Source organism: Rhyacophila brunnea, unplaced genomic scaffold, assembly GCF_057557595.1.
Source record: "Rhyacophila brunnea isolate RB1 unplaced genomic scaffold, BYU_Rbru_1.0 scaffold_5, whole genome shotgun sequence".
Lineage (NCBI taxonomy): Eukaryota > Metazoa > Arthropoda > Insecta > Trichoptera > Rhyacophilidae > Rhyacophila > Rhyacophila brunnea.
In genome coordinates this window covers 38,971,711-38,984,706 of record NW_028233170.1, presented here as the reverse complement: position 1 = coordinate 38,984,706, position 12,996 = coordinate 38,971,711, and the positions used below count along the sequence as shown (strand labels likewise).

The 12,996-nt window shown below is 32.3% G+C and overlaps 1 protein-coding gene across 1 annotated transcript in view; it reads right to left on the bottom strand.

Moving 5' to 3' along the window:
• The window catches only part of LOC147066403 (uncharacterized), a 1,036,129-nt gene that overhangs the window by 640,326 nt on the left and 382,807 nt on the right, over positions 1–12,996 (bottom strand). The window lies entirely within an intron of this gene.

The window sequence follows — 12,996 nt, the reverse complement described above, 5'->3', positions numbered from 1 at the left end:
TTAACGGGAGGCAAGAAATGGAGAAAAATACAGCGCAAGTAATACAGGATTAACAATACAATATTCTATCAATTGTCACCAATACTTTCTTCCGCACATAATAGTGACAGTATGTATGGTCAACAGTATACTTTGAAAAATAATTTATAAAAAAATAATAGATTTTAAATTTGATAGCGTCCGTCAAATTCATCGTCCCATTTTATTATCATAGTTTCGGCAGTGTCGACATACTCACTGGTAGAGTTGGGTATTTCCCGAGAAAATCTCAATCTCGAGATTCGGGATTTCCAGAAAAAAATTCTCGGGAATTCTCGAGATATTGGGAAATTTAAAAAACATATAAAAATCCTGTAAAAAAAAACATCGAATTCCAAAAAAATATGTTTTTTTTTTATTTATTAAGACACAAAATAGAAGTAGGAAAACGAAAATAATTCAAAAAATTTCTTATTAAAATTGAATTTCAAAAAACACATACTGTCAATCACTGCGTCTGACAATCGCGTACGCCTTTGAGACACAAAATTCCCTGATGTTGCCAAAAATTGCGTTCATTTTGAGTCGACGTTGGCTTAATTGTGTTAAATTCCCCGATCAGTCATTGGACGTTTTGTGTTTTCTGTCCACTTTTTTCATATAGAAAATCGTTTTTCCAATTAATATTTGATAATAAAGAAATCCCGAATCCCGATAAAAGATTCTCGAGATCCGGGATTTCCCGAAATGTTAAAAATTTCAATTCTCGAGATTCGGGATGGAAAATCTCAAAAAATCTCGAGAATTCCCGTCGGGAAATTCCCGAAACCCAACTCTACTCACTAGTGTATTAATATAGCGACAAGTTGATGAGATATATTCAGATATTTTATCTTACAATGTATTCAACGCTTGTCACATGCGACGGAAAAGTGGTAATAGCAATATACCTACCTATTTGCCCACATACTGTAAATTATCTGACAGTGGCAAACATTATGATGACATAAAATATCTTATATAAATTTGTCAAGTATGTAGATAGGTACATAAGTATATTAAGAAAACTTTGGAAGGGGAGCGAAATTCCATTACGTGTTTCAGGTGAATTCGATTACGCAAGACGAAATAATTAAATCAGTAAATGTTGTATGAGATATTTCCTCCCCTCGAGTTAGTTACTGACATATCAAACTGTATGAACCGATTATCATGATCATCAGCTGCTTTCCATATTACACTGCACGTAAGGGTTTCTAACAACTTCCTCAGTCTTATTAACAGCAAGGGTTTATAAGACTTATTTGAATAACACCATAGCAGTAAGTTCTTCAATGGTTAGTTGTATATATTATGGTGAACCCATTAATTAATAATGTATTTATAAATAACTTAATAAGATGGTTCCTAAATCAATGAATTATCTGCCCACAAATGAATACTAGTGATACTACGTACCAAAAAATATATTTTTGATTTTAAATGAAGAACACTTTAAATAATTTTATTATTAGAAACAAAAAAAAATAATTGAAATGCCTTGCAATCAATCATAGGACTCAAAAAATCGCTGCATACATAAGTTCTAGTAAGTAATATAAACAATACAATTCGTGCGTTTTCTTTAATTTTTCATAGCACAGAGAATTTTTGTGGGACCTTGTGTGGGCAGATACAATTTTTTTTATAATTATTATAGTTGGATTTATTATATTTTTGGACACAGTGCTTTATTTAATACTGGTATTCAACACTTATCTGGGCATTTTCGCCAAAGTTTGTACATTGCGTTTTTGGCATGTCCCATGACTTTGATTGATTTTTTCATAGTTATTATATTATAAAATGTTGGAAAGTTATGTACTTTTAACATGCAAATTTATTAATTTACTCTATTCAATCAGTTAAATACAACTATCTGACCTGTATATATTTTTAATTGATTATTTAGATCGAAAGGTAGTGCGTTTTTACCATGTCCCACCCATAAATTCAAATAAACAAAGTCTGATTTCGTCATTAATTTTGAGTGTGTAAAATTAAATTCGTAGTGTTTTCAACAGCTTACATTATATATTTTTGGAAAATATATAGTTTTTTCGTAAATTTGTACCAATATTGAAAAAAAATCACGTTTAAAGTGTGTCCCAGGATATTTGAAAAAGTGGAACTCCACATTCCGTTACCACGATTTTAGCATGAAGGCGAAAAATTTTCACTATAAATATGTTTTTTTTTAATGTAGCAACATTTTTGTATAACACTGATCGCCATGTACACTTTAAATTGTTGGTGTGTGTCGGTATCGCTATCGGAACAGGTTGCTTTCTGGGTTGGTCATTTAAGAAGTTCCACTACTGTTACCACGATTTATAAGGTAAGAAAACACATATTTCTATTTCACATACTACACATATGGAGCTTATCTTTCATACTACAGATATAATAAAACATATCGCAGGTTTAACAATAAAACTAAGCTAAATTTTGGCTTCAAACACTTCTGAAACAGAATCCGTTACTTCCACTCCGAAACTATATTGGTGGTAACGTATATGTGGAATGTAAAAGTAACGAAATGGCATGCATAAAGTTGGGTTTACAGTGTGTGTTTAGTTCTTCATAGATTATAAAAAAAATTATTTTGTCTGTTCGTATGAAAAACAAAAATATTTTCATTAAAAAATATAAAAAATAACCTGACTATAATATAATAATATAATAAAGATTAAAAAAGTATGTGATATGTCTGAATACGCAAAAATAGCGCACATAAAAGTATGGAGATAAAAAAAAACAACAGAAGGAAAAGAAAAAACACCAGACTGAAATAATTGCGAGACAGGCACTGGCTCTGTCATACTCTTTCTGTTATACGCCACCAAAATTTTAAAACTTCTCCATACATTTTAGGCATAGAAATTTATAAAAATGTATGAAAAAGTATTTTTTTGTCACGTTTAACAGAAATGTGTACTCGATTAGATTTAATACCTAGAACTGTAGGTATTCACGAAATGTCAGAAAAGTACGTCTTGATTACAATCAACCTGTATAGCTACATTTTATGTTGATGAATACAATTAAATTTCAAGACAACATAAAGTCGAACTTGGTTATTACGAGGAAGATGGGACCGACTGAATTTGCTTGTTATAAGCGTTACTCGTTATATCAGAGAATAGGTATTTTTAAATGAGCATGTCACATTACACAAAAAGCCGAAAATAAAAAATTTGGAAACCATCGTAAAAATCCCCGAAACGAGCATGGCATTCATAAACTACAAAAGAAGTTGTTTATTGTAATTAACGCTGGTAGGTACCTACGGACTTCACAAACCTTGGATTTTTCAACCATATGCGTGGATACTTTTTTATTATTGTCGGTGAAACACCAATAAGGTAGGTACTTAGACACTTTACTAGTGTCATAAACGTAATCCGACCCCGGCGGCATCCTGTCCAATCGGATTTTATTGCTTAGGGTCGAAATGTTTTAAAACGGTCGACACATTAACAGTATTTTAGCTCGGTATATCCGATAAGTTGCTCGTTATAACAGTGAAAGAATTAAATGTATGGCGAAAATCATAAACCAATTGTCAACAAATGTTTCGTTATTACATCCGAGATCTCGCTATGTCAGAGATCGTAATAACCGAGTTTGACTATAATTATTTTCGTAAAAGTTATATACTCCGTGCCGCGCTAGGAACTCGCGTCTGAATCCCTTGCTGATTTTTTTTTTCATATATTGTTAATTTGCTTAAAAATATTTTTTATCTGAGTTACAAATAATATAAATGCCAAATAAAGTTATGGTAATGTATAGTGTGTCAAAATTATTACCTACCTTATTTTACAAGTATTGTGAAATTTATTATAAAATATGTCTATTTTAGTGATTAAGTTTGATTTGTTTTGTTATTTTGACGCACGTTGAATATTTATCTGTCTATCAAAAAATTCAAATAAATTTCATAAAACAAAAATTTGTTTTTATGGTAACATGTAACTTAAGCTTTACAAATTACACTCCGTTACCATTTCGTTCCATTCCGAAAATGTCCCCAAAAAAGTTGAACGTTAACTATTTTTCATTTGATTATTAAATAACGAAACTTATTTATTTTTCCAATAAAATTTAGTAAAAGTGATTATTGTCTTTAAAAAAATAGCAGAACGAACATTGATTGGTTTTTTCAAATACTAAAGGAAAAATGCTCTGCCATTATAGACATAGGGTAACGGAGGGGAACGAAATGTGCCCAAGAATTAAAATTCAATAATATTTTTTGACTATTTGTAGTTTTATTTTGAAGTGTATGGTTTTTTTAATCTAATAGAGCTCTTTTAAGTGATAAAAAGTGTTTCATTCATGTTTTAAAAGCTAAGTTTCGTAGTCACGGAACGGAAACTTATTATGCCCAATTTCATAATAAAAATGATATAAATATTGTATTAATCAATATTTTGCTGAAAAATTGCTATCACCAATTCAGCAATAGAACAAGGAATCTGCTAGCTATATAAAAATGGTTAATTTGAGTGAAAAAATAATATTACCCAAATTTCAAACATGTACAAACTTTGGCGAAAATGCCCATCTACATGTCTGATATATATATATGGTGATAAACAACTCATTACCTGTGTCAGCAGATCGATCGGCGATATTAAATACTGAACCGCATTTACAAATTCTTTAATATGCATTTCCGTTGTGTCAAATTAATTATAGTACAATAAGTAATTTCCGCGATATCTATATTGTATACGATAGTCAGCTACTCGTATGTCCATTGACCAATGACATTATTAATGGACAACGAACTCAGTACAGTAGCTAGCAAGTAAATTAGCCCAAAGCGACATTCGCACATGTATAGGTAGACGTCACGTGACAAAATTTCACAATTTCCATTATGCAAATTCACCTTTATTGTAATGGCGTTAGAACAGTGTTTCCAGTGTCAATGTTTATTTGTGCAAACGATATTGATATTAAAATATGAATTATGCCGTTCGGCAGACCCGACAGAAAGCATCGGGAATTTATAGCAATATCACCTTTATTGTAATGGCGTTAGAACAGATTATGCCATTCGGCAGACTCGACAAAAAAGTGAGTGTCATTTTTTTCCAGATGATTCGTCCATATAAATGTCATTGTCATTGACGCAAAAGACAGCAAGTAGCGGACTCGAATAAAATCCTAAATTATGATGGGTAGATATTATTTTGATTGTATAAATAGCGAATAATAATTCATCTGACATAAGTAAATAATACTCGAATCTAAGTACCTCGTCCGTTACTATCTCAGTGCTCATGTGCTGTCAGTTTATTTCTACATTATTGTACCGATTGTACCCTTGTACTTATGTAACTATAAATACGCTCTCACTCCTCCATCATCACGAATAACCACGATCGTCTTACATCTACTACACCATCGACCCTCACATCGATGACCTCTACACATATATATATATTACCTATAATATAATCAATATTGAGGAAGAATACTAGAAGTCCAGCCCTTTCAGCCAACCTATTGTTCATTCCGACCACATCCGTAATAATCATTATAATCGCCGATTGTTTCCGATAATTTATAGTAGCCATTGAAACTCATGAATTATATTCAAATCGCAGGCCAATCGGATAACAATGCTATCATGACATGGCGGTAAGCAAGGATCGTCTTGGTGGGAAACCGAACGACGTTTTAGACTTGAACTTCCAGTCGTTAAAAGACCTCTCCGGACCAGTTATAGCCCGGCGGTTTTCAGTTAATGACTGAAACTTTCGCCCCGAATGGACCTATCTGCCCGCCCATTCGCCGTTTTCCTGCCCGCATAAAACACAGCTATGGCCTGTTGACGTTTTATTTACATAATTCACCGAGGTATATGGGAAAGCAGAGTGCGAAATTAAATGGTGTAATATAAAAATCGCTAACAAGGAAGCAAGATGTCATATGTTATAAACGGACATACTTATATGTTGCTTGACCTACAAATAATACATGCCGTGATTCAAATTTAAATCATTATAACAAACCCACATTCTTAGGTACATAACAGAATTAATATCATTTCATTAGAACTACTAATTTGTCAGTGGTCTTCTTATAACCAGTCAGCACAGTAAATACTGGGATTGACTGTATTTTGTACGAATGTTAAAATCGGATCTCTGGTTAAGTTATAATGTATCATTTTTGACCCAGCAATGTGTGAAAGAGACAAGAAATGAAAATATAAACAATATTAAATTCTACAGAATTAGATGTGAAAGAGAGAAAAAGTAAGTGAAAAAAATGAGCGCATATGTGACAAGTTTTACTTTCATTTTAGGAAAATTTCAAGCAAAATGTTTACACTTACACTCATGTTTGGGAAATTGACATTCGCATTTAATTTTGGGCTAATCATTTGGTTTTATTCTCCGTATGATTTTTCTTAGCTTCAAGGGAATCCAATCAATTTTACGGTATCATCATTGAAATCACCTAACTACTTGGTTGAAAGTGTTTCTCTAACTCAAGCTATTTCAACCACATTATAATTGGACGTATCCCAGCAAACAAGATCCAACCCACTTTAAGTGTAAAATTCTGAGAAAATTCAATATTTGAGTCATGGTTGATTTAAAAAGATGTGTGAATATTTAATTTTAACTAAGTATCCGATCAGATGTAGATATCAAATTAATCACACATATTTTTTTAAATCAATCCTTTCAATTCTCAATTTTCTGTCGTCAATTAGTTTTTGAAGTTACATTGAATTAGTGTGCCCTTGTCATTAGTGTAATATCGTATTATATTCTTATTTCTCGTATACCTGAAAAGTGTGCACTTTTTCTGAGATCTCCACAGCCTACCTCTTTCCAAAAGTTACCCTTCTCCACTTACTTACAAAACTACCAATATTTTACAGGACAACATATTTAATCAATGCCTAATAAATAATGTATGCAGTAGTGTAAAACAGAACGATCACGAAGTATAAACTGCTATATTATTATGTCAAACAAAACTAAGACGAAGTACCTTCGACCTTTAATACTAACTAGATTCGCGGAACAATATGAAGTTTAACTGCACATTCTGGGTTTCCTATTGTTTCATGGAGAGAAGGTTCATCAAAAAAGATATTGCCAGACATAGTTTATCTATCCCCCTGCTTTCCTCTACCGTTTAAATGCAGTAACCATCTATGGCAGTAACACTCTTAGTCTAATGCGAAAGGCATTGGCTTCTCATATGAGTGATCCGGATTCGATATCAGTGAGTTCACATTACATATTCCACTTTTACTATTAATGTTTCACTATACTAATTATTGGACCTCATGACTTGTTATAGTGTTAAAAACATATATTTTTATAAATCAATTTATTGAATAAAACCCAACCTGATTATACAGTCAATATGGTGGAGAGGGTACAGAAGAAATTTTTTAGACTCCTTTACTTGAAGTTGTATGGATACTATCCGTGGCTTTATCCAACTGACTTTCTCTTAGGCATGCTTACATACTGCAGTCTGCAATTTAGAAGAAATCTTTATTTAGCTACGTATTTTTTTCGACTTATACGAGGTATAAATGAGAACTCTGCCATTCTGGGCAGTGTTGACCTGTGTGTCCCTGATAACTATCTTAGAAATAGAGACCATCAGTTGTTTGTTCTCCCAAGGTGCAGAACCAACCAGCCACTGGTAATGCCAATATTGGGAGGGCGATAACTATGTTCAACGAAATTGTTACGGGTGTTGATATATTCCACCTACGAGAGAATTAGTTTAGATGGACGTTGTTTTATAAATTCTTAAAATAGGGTCTGCTTAACTCATCCGGTGTACTTCCTTGTACATATCTAATTTATCTACTGATCTATCTCTTTTTTTATGTAATACTGTTTTATATATCTTTGTTTCTAAATGTCATGTTGTGAACGTCTTATACTTATAATTTGTAATATCCACAACGTTAAAAAGTAAATAAATTGAAATTGAAAATGAAAATCAATCTAAGTCACATAATACCTATATAAAATAACACAAAACATTGAAAAGATAAGTAAAAAAAAAAATGATATTTGATTGAATATGATAAATTGTCAGATACGGCACATGTCCTATTACATTCACACGTTTTTTTTATTGGGTCATACGATTCTAATGCTGGAGGCGACAACCGTTAAAACCACATAATGTGTATTATTAGTTCAACAAAATATGTTTTTATTAAATGCCTTACGGGTCATTCCACGGATTATGTAGTCGTTACTTGTTTATTTTATTCCGAAAACGTTATCATGTGACGTGAGCTTTCATAAATTTTGACAAATGGCTGTTTAAACGCAATAACTGACGCATTTTGTCGTGGCGGTGAATAATGGGAAACGTGTTCTTTTTCAGTTTTTAATGCGACAAGATTTTTCACTGTCACATGACATGTTAAAGTTTTAAACTACATTTTTATTTGACAGTTTTGTCTCCCAATTTATAATGAACTTGTGCATCAGAAGTCAAGTAAGTATTAAGAACATTATCATCAAAATAATGACATACCTAGATCTGTTAAATAATGACAACATGAGTTACATAACCGAATATATTTGTTATTTAAAAATCACACAGAGAATACTATTTTGATATTTTCTTCTCTAAAGATATAATAAAATTGAATTTTGCAAAGTATGTACATATTCTTATGCGTGTTTTTGTTAATAATTCTACAATAAGTAGTTACCAGTGACGAGGGGTGGAGGTAGGCTCTTAAGCTTCGACATAATTAGTGCACACGAAACTTTCATGCTTATTTGTTTTCATTAAACTAAGAATACAATTTGCAGATGACTGTTAGTTTATAAAATTCAATTAAACAATGCCTAAATCGAACCATAATAATATTAATACTATCGACCGAAGGTACTTGATGGAATTTGAATTTAAATTCTAATTGATTTAAGTTTGGTACTGTTCCATTTGAGTCATTTTTTGCGACATTTATTCTAAAGCTTTTTTGTTTGGGTAGACTTTAGCTTTAGAGGAACCTTTGAAATAGTTATCAGATAACCTCTTCTTGATTGAAACGTTCACTTCATAAGGTTCGACTGAGCTAAAAATTGTCTTCTTCAGCCTGTGGATGTATGCACTCTGTGGAATATAATATGTATCTTCCTCCACTACGCCTGTTTCTGTGATTTCCGCATCCAGCGCAGTACAAAAAATACGTGTATGCAGTGGCGCACCCAGGGGGGTGGGGGGCAAGGGGCCCTGGCACACCCCAAAAATGAAAATTATCAGAATGATTTTAAACATTGAAATTGAAAGCCAATAAACTATACCTTTGGGCTTAGACAAATAAAGACACGGCAAAAAAATGATTTGTAATAATTCTCCAGCACCCTTTTTTTCGAATTTCGAAACACTAATGTCAGGTTTTTTTAGAAACACAATCCCTAATGGAACTGTCAAAAAATTCTCGGTGTCCACCCGAATTCCGGAGTGGTGTATGTCATGGCTGGGGAGGGCTGACAGAGCTCTAGCCTGGGGGCCCAGCGTGTCGGGTTGACCAGATAAGAGAGATAAACATACACCATAAATTACCTTTAATAGTAAAAAAAGTCGCCTGCGGCGCTATTATACTTCATGGCCATGACCATTTTCAATTACTAATATAATTATGCAATATATTTTTTGATTATTATGTGTCGATACTTGATGTGTCGACAGCTCCATTATTAAAGTAGATGTATTAAAAATTGCCAATAATTCACTGTATAAGTACCCTTAATTTGAACTGAAACACAATTTTAAGAACGTTAATGTAGTGTTTCACACTGCATTTAATCTTAGCGGTAGGTAAGGGGCCGCCAAATATCGTAGCCTGAGGGCCCGTTTCAGAATGTGGGGACCATGGTGTAGGTAGGTACACCGAGTGCAATAGACAAAAGACCGATAAACGAGAAATTAGGCTGTGAAGAAGAAAAAGATCCTATGGGACTAATTTACATTCTCCTCCTTGGACCCCCCAATATTAAATCCTGGGTACGCCACTGCGTGTATGTACAGTTAAAATAGCTCAAAAATACCTTTCAATAATATTTTATAAACTACGTCATGTTCATTTAGTATAATATATTATATTACATGTGTGTACCTGGAAAAATTAAGTGGTAGACTTTGAACAACACAAGACAATAATATCAGGTTACATAAGTGATATCATACTGACAGCAAGTGACATTTCGATACATAATTTACAAATGTTTAGATACACACTTCTTGTGAAGGGGTGAGATTCGGCAATACACGTGGCCGGGGGGTGATTCTAAATGGTAAGGGATGTTTTCATGGGGATGAGGGCGCTGGGAGCCGGGCGACGCCTCACGTAATTTAAATCATACCGAATATTAGGTACCCGAATTGATTTAGGAATATTAAGCGCTAATTTTAAATGATGGGCAAATGAAACGTGTACGCATGATTGGCGAAATTATCATATCATGTTCAAGGTCATTGGTCACATTAATAATTGAGGAAATAACGATTAAATGAATCTATGTGTATAGGCACAAGTTGCGTTGCGACAATCGATTATAATATGAAATTATATGATTCAAATATATAACATTATGCAATATATTATTAAAATAATACAATATTCCATGAAAATATATTGATGTCTCTTTATGTTTACTAAGTTTTATGTATAAAACTCATTCGCTGCTGACTAGATAATGATTTTTTAATTAACACCTTTAAAATGGTCATTACGCGCCAGGTGCGTCTTCAGCGTCCAAAGTATTAAGAGATTGAACTCAGCCAAAACAATCAAATCAAAATTTTCGGTTTCGCCAATGTCAATCGTACGGCTGACCTAGAATAAAGTTAATTACCGTGTATATACCAAATTTATAAGTAGGTATATTAAAATATCATGAAAATACTATTCTGTTAACCAATTCAATTATAATGTAATTTCAAATTCCATGAAGTATCCCTTAATCTACAATATTAATTTCCATATTATTAGAAGTACATTACCACACAAATAGTAACATTTTACTAAAGTAGGTACCTCATAGAATATGATAAAATACTGACAGTGATAACTTGCCATGCACAGAACAGTCCTCACGCATAAATATTTATAGGTGATATGGAAACTAATCCAAAATCGCTTTTACCCTCATACTTCTCAACCCCTCAATTACTTTTTTAGTCTGAGTAGTAAGCAAATAATTTCAGCGCATGTAAACAAACACGCCAGACATGAGGTTTCAAAATATGAAATGATGTTTATTTATTTATTTTAAAAAAGACACGTTGAGCACATAACAAATTACTAATTCAAGATGTTCACAACATGATATTTAGAATAAAAAGTACAAGTAAATCAAGAATTCAGAAAAAAATACAAATTAAACAATAATAATTACAATATAAAAAGAGCTTTTTATATAGGTATATATAACGTTATAAAATTCTGTTGAACCATATAAACTTGACTAGCTTAAACGGTCGAAAAAATTGTACTTGACATGTCATATTGATTTCTATAGTAACGCACGTATATATTAATAATTTAGTTTCTAGGACCCCAGACCCCAGGTGTTAATTAACCCATCAATTAACTGAAAATGAATTCAATTCTACTTAAAGTTGGCTAAAAGTATTAAAAAAATGCATTGGCACCGTGTTCTGATATATTCCAAAAGTTTCAAATGTCTAGCTAGTCGGGAAGTTAAAATAAGAATACGAGCTAAGAAAAACGTTGTAAAATAGAATTTTAAAAACAATTAATACAATCGAAAGAAGGTACTTATTGGAATTTGAATTTAAATTCTAATGAATTTAAGTTTCGCACTACTTAGTACAAAATTTAAATCCATTAGAAATTAAATGATTTGATTACAGTATTATGTAACATTGGTATAGTATGTTTTGATAATTTCAATTAAATACCTTAGTAGCTACTAATTTTTATTTGAAATCATGTAAAATATTTGACTGAAATTTTTAGAAAGAGCAATAAATAAATTTACAAAATTAGCGACGAAAATAACGTATATTAAATAACAAATAAAAACATTATATGGGAATTATAGTTAAAATACATCTAAAAAAGCGATACGTACCAACTGCAAGTTTAGTTGCAGAAATTGTCCTCTTTTCGAAATGACAGATTTAATTAACTTAGTCTCAGAGTTATCTCTTGGCCGAAAGAAGTAGAAAAACAACGCGAGAGAGGAATAATCCTCTGGATGATAAAATGAAAATCTGCAAGAACCTTCAGACCGGGGAAAAGTTAACTGACGCAATACTCGGTTGAGCTAATCCCACGGCAGACCAATACGCGAGCGTCTCCTCAAATAACGATCTCGACTGACACAAGTAAACCACGGAAAGGAAATAATATCGAACAATACTGGGACTAGATAGATTGTATATCAAAATTATTTACTGCGTCGAAGGCTTATATGAAATTCGATCAGATATTATTATACTCACAGTATGTCGAAAACATCTGGGCAAAGCACACGTTACTATCTGGTAATATTTATCTATTTTTATATTTCTGATGTATGTTTATCCATAGCAACTACTTCTACAATAAGGGCAAAATAATAGGGCATATTTTTCTAATAAAATAAAATACACACAAACAGATAAGTTTGACCTTGTTATACGTTTTTTCATAAATGACATACACACACAATTGGAGAAAACCTTAGCTTAGATATTATACCTATAGTAATACGTATATCCCATTGGCTTATAATGATGTGTGTCCCGAGTTCGAATCCTGGGTCTGGCAAATTCACATGTTCTTTTTAATGTGTGTTTGGACCCAGAATATGGAGCAAGTGGCTAACATTCATGACAATGTGCTTTACCAAAAATCCATCTGCGTCGTACATACTTACGAAATTAGCTGATATCCATACATCTGGAATGCTTTGCAAATTATGTTCATGTTTGGCAATAGGCTTT